Source organism: Saccostrea cucullata, unplaced genomic scaffold (assembly GCF_032062105.1).
Source record: "Saccostrea cucullata isolate Sc308-1 unplaced genomic scaffold, CSIRO_AGI_Scuc_v1 ctg478, whole genome shotgun sequence".
Taxonomy (NCBI): domain Eukaryota; kingdom Metazoa; phylum Mollusca; class Bivalvia; order Ostreida; family Ostreidae; genus Saccostrea; species Saccostrea cuccullata.
The window spans coordinates 144,803-158,062 of NW_026921176.1; positions in this window are offsets into that span (position 1 = coordinate 144,803).

Genomic DNA, 13,260 nt, shown 5'->3' on the forward strand with positions numbered 1-13,260 from the left:
TGTTTGTTATTTCTTTAAAATTGTAATTGATTTCCAGGTAAGGTTTGGGTTTATTACATTGCATACATTTACTCTTTAGGCATAATCCCTTTGCATATTTCTTATTTTCAGTGAAATTTAACCAGACTTGCACTTGCATATTCGAGAACCTAGTGTTGATCAATCTTTTCTTTATTTATAATCTTATGTGACTTGCATACTCAAATCATTTGACAGGAAGTAAGGTAAAGTAACCGGAAGTAGAAATTTATTTTTGTTTTTCAGGTTTATAAATAACATACCACATTTTATTTTAGTTCCACACGTGAACTAACCCCCTGAATTGAAAGTTATTTTTGAATATTAGCCCAGTATTTCATTTGTTCATTTAGAACAACCCTCCCTTGCATATTTGAAATTATTTAGAATTTTATCTGGTGTGAATTTCTTAAATTACCATTATTTGCTGAAATTTTGCATACTGTAGAAATATTTTCACATTGATTTATGAACTTAGTTTATTGTTTACTGTTTACTATCACATTCATCATCATGTCGAACACCAAGGAGACAACAGAAACAACACAGCAAGAGGAAGTAACCTTTACACAGACGGAAGTGAACAACATTGTAGACGCGCTAGCATCAATGAAGATGAAGCCCAAAGCCGACACTCCACAAGATTTCTTGCAGTGGATGGAATCCATGACTAAGTCAACGGAAGTGAAAACGGAGCATCATTATGTTACTCCTACCACAACAGAATCGAAATCCGTTGTCAACTTCCATTACCCAAAGATTTCCTTCTTCTCTGGAAACGCCAAGACCGACACATCCTATGACGTATGGAAATACGAGGTTGAGTGCCTGCTTAGAGAGTCTTACAAGCCAGAAGTTATACATCATGCCATACGACGTTCTCTAAGAGGAGAGGCAAGTCGAGTCCTTATGCATCTTGGCCCAGGAGCTTCCGTTGAGGCCATTATCAACAAACTCGACAGCATATATGGAACCGTGTCTGAGAGAGAGGACATCTTAGCAGAATTTTTTAGTGCCCATCAGAAAGAGGACGAAGAGTGTGCCAGATGGAGTTGTCGCTTGGAGGATATTATCAGTAAAGCACAACAGAAAGGACTAGTTGGTTACCATGAATCACAACAAATGCTGCGTACTATGTTCTTTAAAGGACTACGACCAATGTTGAAGGACATTTGTGGTCATTTATATGACAAGTGCCTTACATTTGACAGTTTAAGAGCTGCAGTTAGGAAGGTAGAATTAGAGCATCAGCCACCTAGTGAGAAAAAGAAGCTCCCTACTGTAAAGTCAGCAGTCCCTGTGGATCCGTCAACAAAGAGCTTTGAATCTCTTGAAGCACAGATTCAACAACTGACTAGTGAGGTTAGGGGAATGAAGCAACACTACGGTTATAGCTACAACCCACAGATGCCTCAGCAATACAGACCAGTAAGGCCGTCCTTCCAGCGAGGAAGAAGACGAGGAAGTTATAGAGGATTTCCTAGTCAGTCAGTTAGGATGCCTCAGTCAGAAGTTGTGTCAGACACACCGAGGTACGAGTATGAAACCCCTACCTGTTATAAATGTGGACAGAAGGGTCACATAGCCATTGGATGCCGAGTCCGAATGGATCACAGAAGGGCTCATTTAAACTCCAAGAAGCCAGCGTCTGGGGACAAGGGGTTGGCAACAGAACAAGGAGTCCCAAAGTTCCAATAATCGGATCATCAAATGAGATTAGAGTGTCCATCAATGATGTAACATGTTCCGCACTTATCGACACAGGAGCTACAGTCTCAACTATCAGTGAAGCCTTTTATTACCAGAATTTAAGCAGAGATGTGGAGCTACATTCTATAGAAGAGGCTATAAGGATAGAATGCGCAGATGGACAACTCATGCCTTACCTCGGCTATGTTAGCGTTAACCTGACACCATTTGGAATTCCCGGACTAGACCAATTTCAGGATTGCTTATTCCTGATTGTACCCAATAGTACTTACAACTCCCATGTACCTGTTCTCATAGGGACAAACATCTTACAGAGTCTTATTGATGTTACGAGAGAGGAACATGGTTCGAGATTTTTACAGGAAGTCGCTATCCAGACACCATGGTACTTAGCCTTCCGTAGTATAGTACTTAGAGAAAGAGACCTGCAGAAAAATGGATATGCGTTAGGACTGGTGAAAAGTGCAGAAACAACAAGAATTGTGATTCCACCAAACAGTTGTACCACCATCACAGGATATGTTGATAAGAAGATCCCATATCAACAAGTAACTGTCATGATGCACCAGTCTTCAAGATCATGCATACCAGATGATGTTGATATAGAGGCAACACTACACCAGTACATGTATGACGAACATCAGCTGTTGCCTGTCACCATCAGCAATATCACTACGAGAACCATTTCCATTTCACCTAAAGCCATCATATGTGAGATCCAGCCTGTAGTCATAGAGGATACTGGTAAATTTTCCAAGAGTGAACCAGCATCATCACCTGAGTTGGAGAGGATACTAAGTAAGATCCATTTACCAGACGACATTACTGAAGAAGAGAAACAGGCTTGCAGAGACTTAATAGAATCCTATCAAGACATCTTTTCTACTGGTGATACAGATATAGGGACAACAGATAAAGTAAAGCACCGCATTGAATTATCCGATGAGACACCATTTAAGCAGAAATATCGTAGAGTACCACCAGCCATGATAGAGGAAGTGCGGTCCCATATTAAAGATCTGTTGGCTGCAGGGATAATAAGACCATCCCATTCTCCCTTTTCATCGAATGTGGTGTTAGTCCGCAAAAGTGATGGCTCACTACGCCTCTGCGTTGACTACAGACAACTTAACGCAAGGACCATAAAGGACAATTATGCACTACCAAGGATTGAGGAAATCTTGGATTCCCTCTCCGGTAATACTTACTTCAGCGTCCTTGACATGAAGTCCGGCTACCACCAGATCGAGATTGAGGAACATCATAAAGAGAGAACTGCATTCACAGTGGGACCCCTAGGTTTCTACGAATTCAACAAGATGAGTTTTGGTTTAGCGAACGCCCCAGCCACCTATCAACGGCTACAGGAAGAATGTTTAGGCGACCTCCACCTCAAAATTTGCTTTATTTACTTAGATGATCTTATTATATTTTCTTCTACTTTTAGGCAACATCTTGATCGACTACAACAGGTTTTTCAGCGAATTAGGGATTATGGACTTAAACTTTCTCCTAAAAAATGTTCTTTTCTTATGAGTAGGGTTAAGTATGTGGGACATATTGTCTCCAAGGATGGGGTTGAGCCAGACCCAGACAAAATTTCCAAGGTAAAAAACTGGCCAGTACCAATTAATGCAGAACAGGTTCGACAGTTTTTAGGTTTTGCTGGCTACTACAGGAAATTCATTAAAGATTTTGCCAAAATTGCTAGACCACTGATAGATGTAATGGCTGTAGGAAAGAAACCTAGAAGTAACAGCAAGCAAAAGATAGACCCAAAATGGAAATGGAATCAAGAGCAACAAGTGGCATTCGACATCCTTAAAGAAAAACTTACAACTCCACCCATATTAGCTTATCCAGATTTCAGCATACCTTTTAAGCTGCACACAGATGCCTGCCAAACTGGATTGGGAGCAGTATTGTACCAAACGCAAAATGGGTCGGACAGAGTTATTGCATATGCCAGTCATGGATTAAGCCGCTCGGAGAAAAATTACCCTACACATAAACTCGAGTTTTTGGCATTAAAATGGGCAGTCACTGAAAAGTTTGCAGATTATCTCCAAGGAAAAGAATTCACAGTTTTCACCGATAACAATCCCCTTACCTACGTATTAAGCAGTGCGAAATTGGACGCGACAGGACATCGTTGGATTTCTTCTTTGGCAGGTTACAATTTCAAAATTCTTTACAAACCAGGTAAAAGTAATATTGATGCAGACAGCTTATCCAGACTGAATCAAACAGAGACCATTTCTTCAGAATCCATCAAAGCCATATGCCAGATAGGTCAACCTTATGCAGAGACACTTTGTGTAGATGAAGAGATATGCCAGTTTATGCAACCTGTCAGTGAACCTGGAGACCATTTTGATATTGTTGCATTACAAGATGATGATACTACTATCTCTTATTGGAAGCAGCAAGTCCTCACAGGAGTTCGACCTAGTAAGAACTCACTCCAGACAGAAAGTGACCTTATTTTTCACAGGAACTTCTCAAAACTGAAGATGAAGGATGGAGTTTTGATACGAGAAGTTAAGAACGAGGGGAACACACTTGAACAGAACAGATAATCCCAGCCTCATCTATTCCAACAGTACTCAAGTATCTCCACAATAAGATGGGACATCTAGGCCGTGATAAGACTTTATCATTGGTGAGACAAAGGTTTTATTGGCCGAGAATGCAGAAAGATGTCACAACTTGGATTGAGAATTGTGAGAGATGCACCAAGAGTAAGAGGCCAGCTGAGAAGACAGAATTAGTTAACATCACTACATCCCAGCCGTTAGAGTTAGTATGCATGGACTACCTAACTCTGGAACCATCGAAAGGAGGCATTCAGAACATTTTAGTTATTACAGATCATTTCACTAAATTTTCCATTGCAGTTCCAACAAAGAATCAAACAGCTAGGACAACAGCAGAAGCCATCTTCAACAATTTCATCATCCATTATGGAATTCCTGAGAAATTACACTCTGATCAAGGTACAAATTTTTGTAGCAATATTATTAAAGAATTGTGTTTACTTTTAGGCATTTCCAAGTCCAGGACCACTCCATACCATCCAATGGGAAATGGAATAACAGAGAGATTTAACAGAACCTTGTTGTCCATGTTAAGAACTTTAGAGAATTCCCAGAAAGCAGATTGGAAGCGACACATCAATAGCCTGGTACATGCATACAACTCTACCGTCAATGACACAACAGGATTTACACCATTCTTCCTGATGTTCGGTAGAGAACCGAAGCTGCCTGTTGATGTTATTTTTGGACTGTCTAGATCCTATGATGATGACAAGTGTACCACCAAGTATATTGCTGAGATGAGGAAAAGATTGCAAGATGCGTACAAGCAAGCAGAAACAGCAATAAAGTCCTCTCAGCAAAGACAGAAGTCCAATTACGACATTAGGGCCAGAGCAGCCATACTGAATGTTGGGGATAGAGTGCTCGTCAAGATTGTGGCATACGATGGTAAGCACAAAATATCGGACAAGTGGGAAGATGTGCCTTACGAAATCTTATCCCAACCAAACAAGAACATTCCTGTTTTCAAGGTGAGACGTGAGGATGGCGAAGGACGTTGTAGAGTTCTACATCGTAACCTACTATTGCCAATAGGATCCAAGTTTACATCCTCACCACCAGTACCCAAACCTAGACAAAGAAGGAAGGCAAAGAGAAGAGATGAACCTGAAGATACTAATACAAAAGATTCTTTTTGTATTTCAGATTCTGAGAGTGAATTTTCATTTATAGGTAACCCTATAGTGTCCAAGAATTCACCACCAGAGACCTCCAGTCAAGAGGGTGACGACCTGTCTTCGGCCGGAGAAGCTTCAGCACCTGATTCAGAAGAGGACGCTCTTCAGCAGCAGGAGCCTGCCAATCAGCCTGAAGGTGATGATGATCAAGTTGAAGAAGTTCAGATTGTAGAAGAAGACGAAGTTGTTGAGCAAGACGATGAGCCTTCCATAGATGAAGATGAACCTTTGCAAGACACTCCAGTTCCTGCTCCACGGAAGTCGACAAGACAAAGAAAGGTCCCAGATTGGACGAAAGATTACGTGATGATGACGCAAGGTAAAGCAGAACCAGATTGGTTACGTAGAGCCAACTTTTTGAAAGAGATGATGAAAGATGGTCTTTTACAGAGTGTAGACTCTAATTTGTGCCAGATAGCTCTTTTAAATATTGTGTCATCATCTCAGTAATACCCAGGTATGTATTTTAGTATCATTGTAGATATCCGTACTTTTTATGCCGTAAACCTCACTGTTGAATGACGCGGACGTCATTCTGTAACCAGGGGGAGGTTGTAGTAGTGTGTATTGTACACGTAATTAATAAATAAGTGTTTTAAATTTAATGTAAATAAATTAAACTACCATAATAGATAAAGGTATAAAAAGCTTGATCCGCTCCTTTATTTCCTTAGCCCTTTACCTGTACACCTGTATATAGATAATTAGTTACCTTAGGGCAGTTCAAAGGTTTTGGAGTGTTATTGGTTCTTATTGGTAGTTTGGTTGTCAAGTTGATTTTCATTGGTTTTATTCTTATGGTCATTGGTTTTACCGCCAAAATATTCATTCTTTGTCTTGTTGAGTTAATGACCAAGACTGAGTTTTTATGGACTCCATGACTGACCTTTGGAGACTGACAAATTCCATTTTCTGGTAAGTACTAACTTTCCTTATTACTAATTGTCAAGTAATATGTCTATTCCATAGATTTGCATTTATTAAGGATCTCAATTTCACTTCATATTAATTGAATGTATGACCATGAGAGAAAGATGTTATTTTTATGATTGGAATTATTGATTATAAAGATCAGTAATGTATTATAATTGATTGCCACCACGACAAAAGGTCCTTATGGCATTTTTTCTAGAACAGAGAAATAACGTCATAAAGATATGACGTTGCAGACGGTGAGCGTCGTCGCAGATTTTTTGATACACGTGTTTTACGCTTTGACACTTCTGTCTTTTTGTGCTTCGACTTGACTACTGTATATAATACTGATTTATTATTTTTTTTCTAAAATACTTTATTCTGAATTTTTATGTAGGATCCTCTAGTGCACTGGTATTTATTTAAATGTATATCTATTTAGAATTTGAGACCCGTTTTGCTCATCTAGCTAGATATCGCTATATAGGTATATACAGACTGTGGACAAAAGTATCAGAATTCCTATTTAATTTTAGACCCCTCCCGCAAAAATTCTTTCAAATAATCTAAATGGTCCAGAACAACAAGGAATTTATAATTATTATACCTGCGCTTGAAAAGTTAGAGGGTATATAGTGATCGCGGGATGTCCATCTGTTTTTTACACTCTGGAGTACCCACCTTATATCCGCAACTCCTCTTACATGTATGACTATTGAAACTTCACAGATTCTTTCTTACATAGTGTCATTGTGGCCTCTTTTTTTACTTTTTCAAGGGACGTATATTTCGGATTCCCCATAACAAAACATGAACACTGCCATTTCTTTCTAGAATATTGATAGGTACCCATCTCTCATCCGCAAAAAAAAATGTACTTTCACTGATTCTTTATTATACAGAATGTCATTATGCACCTCCTATTTTATTTTGTGCTCTTACAGTTAAGCTTATTTGGAGTCTCCAAGACAAAAAAACCCGGATTTTGCCATTATAAAGGTATGGGAGGCGGGGGTATTGATTGATAAACTCAGTGCTCACAGTACCTCTAGTTCATGATTTAATACTTACATTTTTAATATCTTTGTCCGAGATAAAATTACAAATAGCAAAAACAATTCATTTCTACATAAATCTACTGGTTCATTGATAGGCGCGGAAAAAAAAAATGCGGACGGAGTTGGAAAAATAGTGACAGAAGCGGGACTTGTTGCACCTATCACGCAAGCCACTCGATTGATCACAGCATGAAGCAAAAAAAAAAAAAAAAAAATTAGACAGTATTCCTTAATTAAATGGAATACTATTTTTCTATTTGATATTATAATAAAAAAAAATTACAAATTGATTTCATTTGAAATTTGGAAAGAATGGTTTTAAGAAATGAAATAAGAGGGCAAAAGTTGTTTTAAGAAATAATAAAATACTCAATATTAGTATCTACATGTATAGACTTGGTATGTGTTCTTCAAAAACTATTTAGTTTTATAAAATAAAAGAAGACTGAAATTGTTGTACAGTGTACAATTAATAAATTGCATTTCACATTTTTTCCGTCTTTATAGTTAGAGAAAAAAAAACACGAATAAACAAATTTTTACAGCCCAGTAGCATCTTGTTCATTGTTGTTCTCGAGGACTTTTTTTGAAATTTTTGTTTAACTTCCACATATTTGGAAAGCTTTATCTTGTTATGCTGTATTCAAACAAAAAAGTTGACACCTTGACCTCTCGAGGGTCATGATTTTCGAATGAATTCTGTCAGCTTCTCAAACATTTCTTTGCATGAAATAAATATTTTAGTATTATGAAAGTAAATTGATATTGAACAAAAGTTCTTTGCTTCTCATAGCACAGCGAAATGTAAAACAAACAGTTACTTTCATTGATGGATGATACATACATCTATTACTATTAAATTATTATTGGTAATCTAAAATTATTAAAATAGAAAATTAATCAAGTAAAAAAAAAATTCTGGAAAAACTGATTAATATACATCCATTATCATAGTAACGTTACTATGAAAAGTCAAAATCGTGTTCACTTAGAAAACTTGACGTTTGACGTTAGCGCGAAAGTAACATGACGTCATTATTTACCTGTTAAAGTATCAACAATATAAATGAAGAAAAAACATACTTAGAGTTGACGTAGGGCCACGAAAATTCATATTCAGTAACTTCTAACCTTACTTTATTAGAATCCATGAAAAACTCAAAATGTGTAAAAATTGCCATAAGGACCTTTTCTCATGGGGCCAATCATATTATAAGTGTAAATTGTTATATTCAAGTTACACCATATATTTTTATGACCCAGATATTTGGTAACTTTGTTCAAAGTGAACAGATGATTTTATTTTAAAGGAATATATATTTTAATGTATACTGTATTAAATTACAGAGTCCATATACATGTTAATTAAAGCGGTTACCACCATATCATTGTGGAAGCCTTTTCCCACAGAATGGTGAGGAATTATTTGTTTTAATTAGTACTATTTTTTATGCCTTTATATGGGAGAAAATATGTAATGTCCATATATTGACTATAAGAGTTATCTCCCTTAATTGAGAGTAAATGTACATATATCTATATCATCTATAATATATCATTATGAATATGTTACTATGAGAGCTACATGTATAGATGATTAATAGGATTGAATTGATGTGCTATTATATTGTTGTTTTATTATATTTCAGGGCTATAATTACATTGTATTGCAAAAGCTCACTGTGTCTAAATAAATAAGACCTGAACCCTGACAGAGGAGTGTTTGTTCTTCATCACAACCCCCTGTTACAAAAATGATAGTCATAAAAAAATAAATGTAAACAAGTACAATATCACCTCTTGACATTTCAATATAAGGAAAAAGTAATGTTCACTTCATTAAGAAATATTTATGACAGTCAGACTTCTATTACACTTTATCATACAGCATATAATCTAAGCAAGAAATAAATATGCAGTATATATAATAAGTAATAAATCAAAGTACTCAGAAGTACTGAAAGCCGGGCTCATTTACAGGGTAATGAACAAAGACCGTGGTGACAGTTTAAAATCAAGTTCAGACGTTTAGAGGATATGTTACACACAAAAATATGGCATGTAAGGTATTAAAAAGTTTTAAAAATTAAATAAAATATAGCTAGAAATTAACAGCGTAAAATATTTATCACATGTATCGTTTCGGGGTTTTATATACAAACGGAAGTAAATAAACACCGATGCAGCAAGATTAATTAAGGTCAAACGACTATGCACTGATGTGTCCGCAGCGGGGAGTTTTGCATCAAGTCATTAATGATGTTCCCTGCATTTGTGTTAGCCAGATAGTACAACCTTTATTTATAGAATATGACGCAGACAGGGATACCTGATGAAAACCTTTCGCACCTTTTGAATTGCTTTGTAAAATATTAGTCAAAGGAGCCAGGAAAAATATTAAACAATTTAATATTTTGATAAAAATATTCGATTTACTATTTCTTAAGGTGTTTGAATGGATTTTGTTTTCTCAACAGCGACTGGGCGTACGTACTATATTTTCACTCGTACACTCAATTTGGCGGTGAAGAAGCAGCATTTTCTGTTGCTCACCGTCGCAATAGCCGGGCATTGCTCTACGAGCAATGAGCCCGGCTAAAAATGTACACAGCTCACAAACCTAAGTAAGGAATACAGTATGGCCGCTTCCGGTCACTGTGACGTCATCACACAAGGACTGTCCACTATAAATACAATCAGGTCTTACTATTCAATTCATACAAACTATACTTACATGTACTTGACAAGGAACCACTTTTATAATAAAAATGTTTTGCATTGAATAATCTTTTAAAATCATATATCATCAGGGCATCTATTATTTTTAACCTATAAACATACTTATAAACAAATGACTAGATGGTAACATCACGACATAATTTCTGACTAGTAATCAACAACTTTCAATCGGGAAATTACGCAGTTGCATATTTCACAAAATATAGAATAATTATTCACTTGTAACATAAGTACCTAGTCTAATATGAATGCAAGACAAAAATATCATTACTCATGTGGCGGTCAGCCGGGTTCGATCGCCGGTGGCCAGATAGCTCAGTTGGTAGAGCACCTGACCGGAGTTTCAGGGGGCCTGGGTTCGAATCCCGGTCTGGTCCGCTGCATTTTCTCCTCTCCCGTTACATTTGGTGCCGTGCCATGCCCTGGAATTGACAGGTGAAAGACCTGCCAGGGATGAGCCTGGGTTGGGGTCTTTGGAGGACCAAAGACCTTTAAGGAGGGAGGAATGTGGCGGTCAGCCGGGTTCGATCGCCGGTGGCCAGATAGCTCAGTTGGTAGAGCACCTGACCGGAGTTTCAGGGGGCCTGGGTTCGAATCCCGGTCTGGTCCGCTGCATTTTCTCCTCTCCCGTTACACTCACATATATCAGACAAAAAGGCGTTTAGTTCAACACGGCTGACACACGTCTTCACTGGTCAACATCTACTGTGAAAATACCGCCAAAAGATGGCCTACTGTACATTCGGTAAATTGACCAATCAATGGACAGATTCACAAGTGTAAATAATGAATTATAAAAATTACTTACAGCCAAATACTATCGTTATTTCAGTTATTCAAAAAGGATTTAAACATAAAAATAATTTTCCTTTTCATAATTTGTAAACTTTATAAAAAATTTCAATCTGAATCTCGAACCCGATGCAAAATATACTTCGCCCTCTTACAAAATTCAAAAATTATTACCACGGTTAAAGTTTTATTAAAAGTGGATCAAACTCTTAGGTCAAGGTAAAAGATACATGTATACCAGCTGAAAGGTCTAGATCTTCAAAATGAATAACATTTTAATTAAGTGTGAAAGCCATAGCTCCAACTGTTTAAAAGTTACAGCCAAGGTTAAAGTGTGTGTGTGTGTTTTTGTAAAAATACAATGAAGCGCATTGAAGTGGTAAAATTTTCCATTCGAAAGGAACGTTTTGAGCTATCTTTAGAGTGTTTATTGTCATCTTATGACACGCCCATTTCTTTAGAAATGGATAAAACGGTCAAGTTGTTTCTTCAAATACCTGTAGAACAGGTTTTCCATAAATATAATAGCCAATCAAATTGAGGATCTAAATAAACACCGAGTAAACACGTGTTCGACCGAAACATGTGTTGTGGTACATGACTGTGTGTAACTTCAATAGACATGATAAGTTCAACAAGATGTGTTTGTGAAACACTATGCGCCCGGCGGCACCAAAAATCGAAAAAGCTACTCCTAGCATACTAGCATAGGTAACAGTCAAGGTCACAAGGTCATTGACCTTGGTGTCATTTGAAAGACCTTGATTAGTGGAGTATGCACACCAAATATGAAGTCTCTATCTTTTATGGTTCAAAAGTTATGGTGAAAGGTACGAAAAAGCTATTTTTAGGATATAGGTCACAGTCAAGGTCACCAGGTCATTGACCTTGGTGTCATTTGAAAGAACTTTATTAGTGTAGTATGCATATTAAATATGAAGTCTCTATCTTTCATGGTTCAAAAGTTATAGCGGAGGTTAAAGTTTGCAGACAGAAAAGCTATTTTTAGCATATAGGTCACATTCAAGGTCACAAGGTCATTAATATTGGTGTCATTTGAAAGCACCTAATTAGTGAAGTATGCATACCAAAAATGAAGTGTCTACCTTTCATGCATACCAAAAATGAAGTGTCTACCTTTCATGGTTCAAAAGTTAGGGCGAAGGTTAAAGTTTGGAGACAAACAAACAAACAGACAGACAGACTGAAAGGACAAAAACAATATACGCCTCGGATCTATCGATCCGGGCGCTTAAAAATATGTATATATTCGTTGCAATTTGTGTTTTACAGAAGCGGGGAGTCTCTAACTCCCTCTCCTAATTTTTTTTAAAGCTCCATTTCAGTGCAACTCACGTTGCTTGTAGGAAGATTTGGATGTCCTAAAACTACGACGAATATTTCTTTCTCGTTTCTAAAAATATGGGTGTGTCATTATGTTATAATTGACGTTCAAAACATGACTCAGAACTTTTCATCCAAACGGAAAATTTTACCACTTCAATGCGCTTCATTGTAGGTCAAACTCTAAGGTCAAGGGGTCGAATTTGGTGGTACCTGATGAAAGGTCTTGTCACAAGAAATACACCTTTGGAATAAGCAGGAAAGCTTTTGAGTTTGAACAGTCCCCTCTCCCATGTCTTCAACCATGCATCTCGTTTTTTGCTTGTCAACAATTTTTAAGTGAAGAAAACAAGAATAGCTCTTGTCGTCCTCGATAAAATGTACAATGTACTGGTCTTCTCCTTTGTGAAGAAACCCCCTCTTCCTTTAGAATCAAATGGCCATCTCCTGAAAGAAATGTGCTAAAATGTTTGCTTGTCTAAAAAAATATTGGATTAAAATTTCTGATCTTGATCAATCTCAAAGTCTATTTGGGAATGGAAAATATTTGTCTTTTGATTCTATTCATTAACATTGAGTATGAAAATAACTATGGCATGTCAAACGTTGCAACATTCGATCTTTTCATTTGCATTGTATAGTTGTAACCCCTTGAGAAGTGGGAGGGTATAATATAGTGATATGTTCGTCCGTCCGTCTGTTACGCTTTGGGGTACTCATCTCTTACCCACAATTCCTCTCATATGCGCTGAATGAAATTTAATGAGACTTTCACAGATTCTAAATGTTACACAGTGCCATAATATACTTAAAGGAAAAAGAAACGCAGGGTAAAGTTTTGAGGTTAATTAAATTTGTTTTTCATAAAATATGTTTCATTTTTCCCATTTAACTTTTAAAATCATC